The sequence below is a fragment of the Lathamus discolor genome, chromosome 2, assembly GCF_037157495.1.
Source record: "Lathamus discolor isolate bLatDis1 chromosome 2, bLatDis1.hap1, whole genome shotgun sequence".
Classification (NCBI taxonomy): Eukaryota; Metazoa; Chordata; class Aves; order Psittaciformes; family Psittacidae; genus Lathamus; species Lathamus discolor.
In genome coordinates, this window is record NC_088885.1 from 37174624 (window position 1) to 37184587 (window position 9964).

A 9964-nucleotide genomic window follows, 5' to 3' on the forward strand; every position below is an offset into this window, starting at 1 on the left:
TGTGAAAGCCGTATTACCCTGGAAATCCTTATGAGCAAGGAGGACAGATATAGAATCATAGAATCATAGAATCATAGAATAGTTAGGGTTGGAAAGGACCTCAAGATCACCTAGTTCCAACCCCCCTGCCATAGGCAGGGACACCTCACACTAAACCACGTCACCCAAGGCTCTATCCAACCATGGAAATGATTCCATGAATGATTCATTTTCAGCCACAGCACCACTGGATCCAACTCTGCAGAAAGTGATTGCAGAGGAACAAAGACTGCATGCCACTGTTCCAGCCCAAGGAGATGTAGCCTAGAAATCACCAGCTGCAAAGCATTCACAGAAGAGGTTATGAACTGTGTTCAAATGTGCTAGGGGAGTAAGAAAGAGAGGACAGGAGAAAGATCTAACATGGGCTTGTGGTTTTCAGAGGTACAGGGAGGAGAAGTTACTCAGCTGATGCAGAGAGCAGTATCTGTGTGTACTGTTTCACACAGTGAAAGGGACAACCAAGACCCTGGAGAAAAGTCCATTACATGAAAAATGGTATAAGAATGTGGAAATGCTTGTTACATTTACAGACTAATGTTAGAAGTGAATGCATCTGTCCTGGGTTAACAGTCCTTAACCCAGGACAGCGATAAAACATACCCAGGTAACTATCTGATTGACGAAATTTTATAGTCTAGCACCTGGAGAAGTGGGAAAAGGCAGCTCCTCTCTTTTATGAAACAGCAGAAAAAAATACAGGCTATACAAACATATGCAACTCTGGGATTGTTTAACAGAGCAGCAGGTGTAAAACAAGCATACATGGAGTACCAAATAAGCTACAGATAAAACCAAATTTAGGCAGCTTTGACGTGATTAAAAGATACAACTCCATTTAAATCACTCTACCCAGACTCTGAGAGTAAAGAAACTTGTTCAATTCTTCCCATGTTTAGGTATTTGACATTTGATGTTGTTGCATTTATTTTCAAAGAACACACATAAGGAAATTACTTCTTTCCAATGAAAAGAAAATTAAGACTAATAAGCTGTAAATGCTTAGGTTAGGAGAAGTATTGGAATCATCAGTGAGACAAAGCACCAGTATAAAATCTCATTATCTCAGCATGAGAAAGATACAACACAAATACATGGAGTTAAAGTCATACAAATTTAGATTAAAAAGCTTCTGGTGGTGCCTTGAAGACAAAAGCAGTGGGAATAATTATCTTCATGTTATCAGGTGAGTACTCTTTAGCATGGGTGGATTCGCTGTCTCTTGCAAACATTAGATCAAACATGGATGCTGGTGTGGATGCTCTAGTCAAGCCTCAGTCACTGAGTTTAGCATAGAGACACCAGCATTAGAGGAAATGTTAATTGCCTGTGAATGCAGAAACTTACACTGCATCATAAAATGCTTGTTTGTCCTTTAAAATATGGGAATGAGTGTGTGAATGCTACCACTTGCATACCTTTTGCTTATTCTTCTGAGAGTTTCTAAAAGCAGACAAACAAAAAAAAAAAAAAGAGGAAAAAAAAAAGTCATGCTGTTTCATCATCTGGTTCTTTCCCCACATGGTTACAAGGGAAAAAAAGTGAAGTGTTTCTTAAGTAGGTCACTCTAGCTCAAGCACAGTGTACGTGTAAATAAAGAGCCATGGATTTTCCCCTTAGCTATCTGGAGAGAAGCTTCAGTGATCAGTCCAAATGCTGTTTCTGTCAGAGATGTGCCAGGAAAAACAGTAAAAATAAATCTAGTGGAAAACACAGTAACAATTTCCTAAGTAGGGTTGTTCAGTTTTCAGAAAGTGCATAATAATAATAATAAAATAGACTAATTAAATTCAATCTGTTACCTATGTTAGAAGCAGCCAGCTAAAAAGGGATTACAGCAAGAACTAGGTGCAGACCTAATACACTCTGTGAATGTGCCTTAAATCCCAATCTTGGATGTAATAAATGCTCAAATAAGATTATTTCTGCTGAATATTCATGCTGTAATCAGTTGAATTATGGAAGGTTCAACCTCAATATTTCACAAATTAAAAAAGTGGAAAGAGTCAGAGGGGAAAAAAGAAAAATAAGTCTTGTTTACAAGGAAGAGGTAGTATTGAAAGGTAGACGGAATCAGAGGAATCTGAGAACTGTTGTCACCCTGAGCTCTAATTCCTGCATGAGAAGAAAATGAAGTCTTCTCCTTGGGTACAAAGTACTCACACTGAATGTATATCTACATTTTAATATCAGATCTTTCAGCCAGGGTAACAATAACCCTTAACGTGCCTCCATGTTTTATTCCAGAGAGGAAGAGGGCAGTATTTGCAGAGCTCTGCCTTCTGACTAGTTTTATTAACAGAGTCCATGAGGGAAAGAAAATAAAGCACTTAATCCATACTCATTCTCCACCCCTTCTTCCTCCACTCATTTCTTAAGGAAAGCAAACCTCCAGAGAAAGCAGGCTTATTTACTTCTCAGATAGAAAAAGTCTGGCCACTTCCACAAGCATGAAGACAGATATCTGTGACCTCCACTCCAAATAGATTTTTAACAGAGAGCTTCACAAGACTGTGCACTGATTCAGTCTTTGCATCATTGAAGGTTCCTGGCAAAATAGGAGTATGAAGGTATAACTCACTGTGCCCACTACCAGTGAAGAAAAGGGCCCCCTTAAATACAAGATAATGCTGGCCGTGAGCCATCATATAATCATCTTACATATCAGAACTACTATGGACTTGGCACTGTCCTGAATATGTGGGTTTATTAGACCATGACTTTTAGGGTTTTTTTCCCCTCTTTAATATTTTCATTAGCCTCCACTACAGAACATGATGAAAACACTAGCTTTGATCAATTCTGTCAAGTATGTATGCAAAATACCTACGTGAAAAGGCTGACAGTGCTATGCAGTGTTAGATTTGGAGGTATTATGCTTAAGCTGAAGATAGTAGTTAATACAAAAGGTGATGAAAAACATCAAAAATGAATGAAGACACAAAACCTGTGGATGAAAGCAGAAAGGTAATAGGGTGGGAACATCCTTATAGAGTTATACAAACACCCTAATCCAGAAAAATGTAGAGATGATTATACTTATCCACAGCTTTGTTGGCTTCACAAGGGCTTTAGTCAGCCATGGGAGCCCACCCATGAAAGGACACTGCCCAGACTGGGCTCCCACAGCTGAAAGCAGCTCCAAACTTCAAAGAGCCTTTTTTTTTAGTGTTTGCTGCCACCAACCGATTGCTTTAAATCTTGCTTTAATAAAATCCAAAAGGAATCAGAAAGCTTTGTTGTAAACTTGTGCAGTACTCTTAAGACATCTCAAAGACAGACTACTCCAGAATGTAACGTCAAGCATGTACAACACAAATGCAAAACAGCAAGTGATTATTAACACCTGTAAAGATTCTGCAGCTAGATTATATAAAAATATGTACTGTTGTTAATAACAATATACAGTTATCAGAACAGCAAAAAAATCTGTAGGTTTTTTAATTTTTGAAGCACAGAGTACAGCAAGTGACAACTCATCTGGCCTCTTCATTCCTTTGCTTTCTTATAATCCCTGTGCATAGTTTCAAAAGTATGAGAATGTTTTCATAAGAGGTGCTGCCTAATCCTTATTTTATTTTCCTGAAAATTCTAATGTTACTCAAAGAATAAGAAAGAATCACCTACAGTGTACATATTAACAATATATAAAAGGGTTCAGCTACAAAAGAACTGAATAACAAAGAAGCATCAATACAGCAACCAAAAACTGTACAACACATCTGGCAAACCTGAAATAAGAAGAATCTATATAGTATCAGCTGTCCTGATAGCAATGGTACCATGTCCTGAAGCTCAATGCACCAAATATGACTACGCATTATTATACATATCCGGCTAATGTTTTCTGACTTCACATGAGTACTCATGACCTCATTTGTTGACAGTGCTCACTCTTTCTAGATGGACAAAAAGATTCTTATCCCCAACAGAGTGAGAAGAAATTCTTCCTGTGATCTAGTTCACATAAAATATGGCAAAATTGAATACTTTGTGCAGACTTATAGCTAATTTTAGAAACTACACTGTTTAACCAAACTATTTATTTAGAACTATCATACCCAAACATTTAGATATTAGCCAAAAATTTCAGAGTGAGTTTCCAAAAATATATGCATGAACCTATGCTAAGTGTTTTTTCTAATAGAAAAACCTTTATATAAATGCCTAAACTATTGTTAGATATTTAAGTTTGGCAAAAAAAATGGCTCAGGAATATTACAGCTTTTATTAGACACCAGCGCTGAGACCCAAGGAGCTGCCTCTGCAGCAAGTACCTGAGGCCTGTCTAGGTGTGTTCTGTTTCTTTCTACCTTTGGCTGAGCTTGCCTTTGTATATAAGGTAAAAAGGGTATAGGCGAGAAAGCCATCAAGCATGAGCCGATGTGCCGGCATTAGAAGTGCCAGTGTGACACCTGGTGGGAACTTTTGGGGACAGCAATACGCTGATTCCTTCACTCTTCAGCAACTACAAAAGGTCGTTAAGAAATGGAAAAAAGGGAACAAAAAAAAGAGAAAAAGCTAATAAAAGGAGCAAAGAAAACAGCATGGACGAGGAAAAAAAAGCGGTAGAAGAAATGTTGTGTTTACTGGTATTGCTTTATGAGTATACTATAAAGTATTGTAACACTTTGTGACAGGAACTGCAAATGCATCTCATGTTGGCCGCCTAGGGATGTGTGTTGCAACATTTGAGGCATTTTCAACACACACCCCATGTAGTAACAGAAACAGTAATCAAAACAGTCATCACGGAGACATTCTGATCAGAAAAGTGGTTTTCTCCAGAGTGCAGCCCATCTCTTTCTCTCCAGGGGTGATGAAACTTGTGATTTCTCAAAATGCCAGAAGCTCCGTTGCATCATTTATGGTAGTGGGACATTTAAACAAGTGCTAAATAAATACATACACACATTTTTAAAAGCCTTTATTTTCCTGGCACATTTATTTGCACGCCACTTCTACTGTGAGTCACATGCAAACCAGTCCAAGACATTCCCCCAGTAATTCTGCCAGTCTCATTGATTATGAAAATTACAGATCAGCAGACAAAGATGAATCCTGGTAGCACTAGAATAGTGTCAACTCAGTTCAAGCACTAGACATGGAGAGAATAAACACTATCATCTGCCTAGAGTCTCAAGAAGCCTAGGAAGTAAGATGACAGCCAAAATGGACACCAGGCACCTCATGGGTGACAGTCACGCAATTTAGACACCTGAAACACCATTTCTACATTCCACATGCTGGGCTTTTTTTGCCCAGAAGAACTGCTCCATGGCTGACTAACCAGCCATGGGCTTATTTCCCACCTACCACCATTTTGGTACTCAAGCAGAATATAATTCCTAAATCCTCTGACTAGATCATTTGGCAGAACTGAGCTCACTGAAAAACACGGTGGGGAGAATAGCATAATACTATTTTATTTTTATTATTATTATTATTACATAACTAAGGTATAACTAACTCCTAATGCTTACAGGTTTCATCCACAAAGTAGCAGAGAGAAGATTTAGGCTACAAAAAAACAAAACATCATTTAAATTCCTAGCTCAAGGGCGTTCTGTGAAACAACATACTTCAGCTTGTATAAAGGCACTGTGCAACTAAAAATTTAATTAAGAGAACAAAAAGTAGAACCTTTTTTTTAGCCCACAGATTATGCATTTCAGGCTTGGCCTCCTGGAGTATATGTCCATTTTTCCATTAGACTGCCACAGGCTTTTAATGAAATTATTCAGAAAATAAGGTGTGGAACCAGAAATACACTCCTGTAGCTGGATATCCACAATACTGCTTCTGAAGAATCACTTTTTTTCCATCTGCACCTGGGTGTTTTACAAGCTAACACTTATCTTCCAGGATGTACGTCTGAGTCCTAACTGAGTACAGTACGTAACTGAGGTAAAGTAATATAACATACATATTCTGATTTATTCTGATATATTGCGATTCATATACATTCTAAACATATATGCTGATACATATGATTGCAAAAAGTGCTGTGCAGCTGAACTTGTTCTGTGATGCAATCATTTATCCACAGTTCATTTTCATAGTCTGGCTTCTGACTGGCAAATACAGAGCAGATCTGGATCCTTACCACATGTTACTCAACCAAAGGCTTAAAGGAGCTTTCACGACTTCCTCTAGTTCTCATCAACGTGTTTTAAAATATCCAAGTTTGCAATATTGAAGGATTTGAAATAAGGTATGTGATAAAGGAAGAAAGATCAGTTGTCAAGAGATACGCAAGGTGAGCAGAATTGTAAATGTTTTTTCCAAGTCACAGGCATGTATCACTGTTATTTTCAGATATGTTTCTATTGAAATTATAACTTTACTTTAAAACCATCTCAGGAACTGTCCAACTGCAAGTTGTGTGACCTTAGAAATTAATGCTGTTACTGAAAAATGGCACTTTAGCTTTAGTTCTGTAAAGAACCCATGCCTGGGGAATGCACAAACTGCTATACTATGAGATGCATGTGGTAAATTGTGTTATTGTACTGCACTGAATAAAAGCTGATTGTTAGCCTCAAAAATCTCAATATCAAAACCTCACTAGCTGCACCATTCAAGATTAAGGTTATCTTGTCTTGGCCCTTCAGTGATACTCTCACTGATACCCAGTGAGTGATGAAGAAACCCCACAATGCTGAACACAAAAGAAACAAAGAAGGGAAGGAGTATGAAATAAGGAAGTTGGTCACCATTGAACCACCTGCCAAAGAAGTTGGATCTGGGAGGGAAAAGTAAGTCTGGAAGTCATATAGGGTTGCAGAAAATTGAAGTGGCTCAAAAACTGGCAGTCAAAATTTATAGAAAATCTAAATCTCCACATTCTCTTTACTTACAAAGTGACAGAAATGCCTTCCCCTCGACCCTGCCATTGCACATATGTTATTTGATGATTCAAACATAAAACTTGCCTATTACAGAAAATCCTTGTACATGGACTTGCTAGAAGGAGTCCAGAGAAGGGCTATGAGGATTATCGGAGTTCCTCTCCTATAAGGAAAAGCTGAGAGAGTTGGGGTTGTTCAGCCTGGAGAAGAGAAGGCTCCAGGAGGCCTTATTAACAGTCTTCCAATACCTAAAGGGGGCCTACAAGAAACCTGGAGAGGGACTTTTTACAAGGGCATGTAGTGACAGAACAAGGGGGAATGGCTTTAAACTGAGAGAGGGGAGATTTATCTTAGATATTACAAAGAAATTCTTCACTGTAAGGGTTGTGAGGCACTGGAACAGGTTGCCCTGAGGAGCTGTGGCTGCCCCATCCCTAGCAGTGTTGAAGGTCAGGTTGGACGAGGCTTTGAGCAACCTGGTCTGGTGGAAATATAGGGTCTTTCAGATCTCTTCCAAACCAAATCATTCTGTGATTCTACACAAACAACTGTCTCCAGACCTGAGCGTAAATAACGTGCAGTAAATGGAAAAAGAAAGGGTTGTGTCAAAGAGAAGAGAAAGCACCAAAACAGTGGAGCACCATTCATTCTGGGTACGAACTGAGGCATGATATTAAAGACTTCTAGTCTGTACTATGTTTAACTTTCCACTGTTTGATTGCATGACTCATCTCAAGTTATGGCAGTTAAAAGGGTAAGGAGATTATTTTTTGTCCATCCTTAAGTAATATACTTATTCCCAAGTCTTTTTCCCCTCAGATGTGCTAAATAAAGACTTCAGGAAATTTGAACTTTACATTTTAATTCCCTGCCTCCTCCCCAGATTCTTTTATTGCAGTTCTGGAAACTCCACACCTCCTTGCCAGGAAAGCGTGATGCCTCAGCACACCACCAGTGAGCTCCTAGCCACTGCACCGGATGGATGGAAACCTAATTGGCAGCACCATGTGGCACAATGCTTTCAGTTCAGGGTGGCTGAATTCCCACATCATTTATGAGCTCATATCAGGGTTAAATGTACCCAGACTTAGTGGGGCAGAGGGAGGGAAGACAAGCAAGAAGAAAATGTGTGAGTTGTAACAGGTTTATGCTCACCTCTGTTCCCTGGGAGGGAGCATAGCACATGCAACAAATATTACTTGTGATCAGATTTTAAGGCAGTAATGCTATTACCTTACCTCTGGGTTTAATTCTTTCTTAACATCCTATTACAAAGAGTCCAGCTAAAGCTGTGAAATGTAAACTGCATGCATAGTTTTCAGTTTCTAAGCAAAATTATTTTACTTAGGTATATATTTAGGAAAATACACTGAATTATCTCAAAAAAAAGGCAGCAGTACTAGCATGGTGTGCTGCTTGACTTCAGTCTTCCAACTGGAGTGATCACATATTCTTTGAGATCTGCAAAATCAGTAGCTATTTATTCTACATGGATTTCTTACTGATGTATTTCTAATGCAATGATCTTATTGTAACTTAAAATGTTCCCATAGCTCAGTAGCCCCTCAGAAGGCATATGTGTACTTGTTCATCTCCTCCAACAGCCTCCCATTGCAGCCCTAACCCTAACCCTTTTCCCTAAATAAAAACTGAATAAACAAATGCACCAGTGCAAACAAAACACCTACCTAACAAACCATATAGAGTATATCACTTTGTTACATTTGTCTTCTAGCTCTTTAACTTATATGTGGTTGAATTTAAATAATCTCACAAATATTAACTACTGTGTACAGTGTTCATTACCTGTAGTCTCAGTAGAAGCACTGCAAACAGAGGATGACCAAGTATTTACGCTGACTTCCAAACGTATGAAACACATCTATCTTTTCTGTACAGCTACAGTTGCACAGTTTTAGTATCTTTATCTACCAACTAGTCTGAATCTTATCTGGTTTGTGTTGAGGTTTTTTTTCTCACTAGAGCAGTTAAAAAAAAAAATCCTATTACTTTTAAGCTATTGGTAACATATATATACTATTTAACATTTTGCTTATCAGTGTGTAACTCTTCAAATCTTATCACTTAGATTTTTGCCACTTATTTTCAGTCTTTCCAGCCTTTAGTATTTTTATCACTGTACCTAGATCCTATTTTAATTAGGAAGGCTTCTTGCCCAGACATTAATATATGAACTCTAACAAAGTTCAGCACAGTATTTCCAATGATGTACCCTGCATGTGATTAAGTCTGACAAATAAAACTATTTCACTGCTGCACTATCTGATTTCAACAGATCCTTATACAAATACGCTTGTGAGATAGGTATTTCTTAAGCCAAAAATCTAGTCAGATTCACTACTTTCTTTCTCAACTGCCTAGAAAAACAGGTTTCATATATGCTGTCCTGTGTGATGAAGGTATCAAATAATGATTTGTCTCTTTCATTTGGCAACTCTATTAAATATTAAATTTCACAGAACACCATGATACTTGCTTTCATGTTACTGGCAACTATAAACAGTATCAGTGTAAACAGTACTGAAATAATAAAAATGTATGCTATATAAATATCATCTGACAACCCAGTTTTCTGGATGATGGGTGACTCAACTACATTTACAATAAATTAGCACAATTAAATTCATAAGGTCCATAATTAAGGTTAATAATTAATCCACAACAAATCTATAAAATTCTTCAGAACTTATGCTAACAAACAGAAAATAAAATGTTATGCTTTCAGATTTTTGACAGTAGGTCATTTACTCTGCAAGGTAGAGTAGAGTAGACTTGTGCCAGCCATACAGACTCTAGCAAATAATTTCTCATCCTCTTGCAACTTAATGAAATATCTCTCTACAGGAAGAAATTCTAGTATTCCGCAAATAACCAGTCCAGCTTAGACCATGCTGGGGCCATTTCAGCTGTTATTGCTTCCTGGGGTACTGAAGCTAACAGAGACAGCAGGATTAAAGCACGAGCTACACCAGCGAGTTCCTCCAGCCTGGAGCAGGCTGTGCGGAGACTTCTCCCTCTAAAAATAAAAACCAGAGCCGCTTCTGACCAAGCAC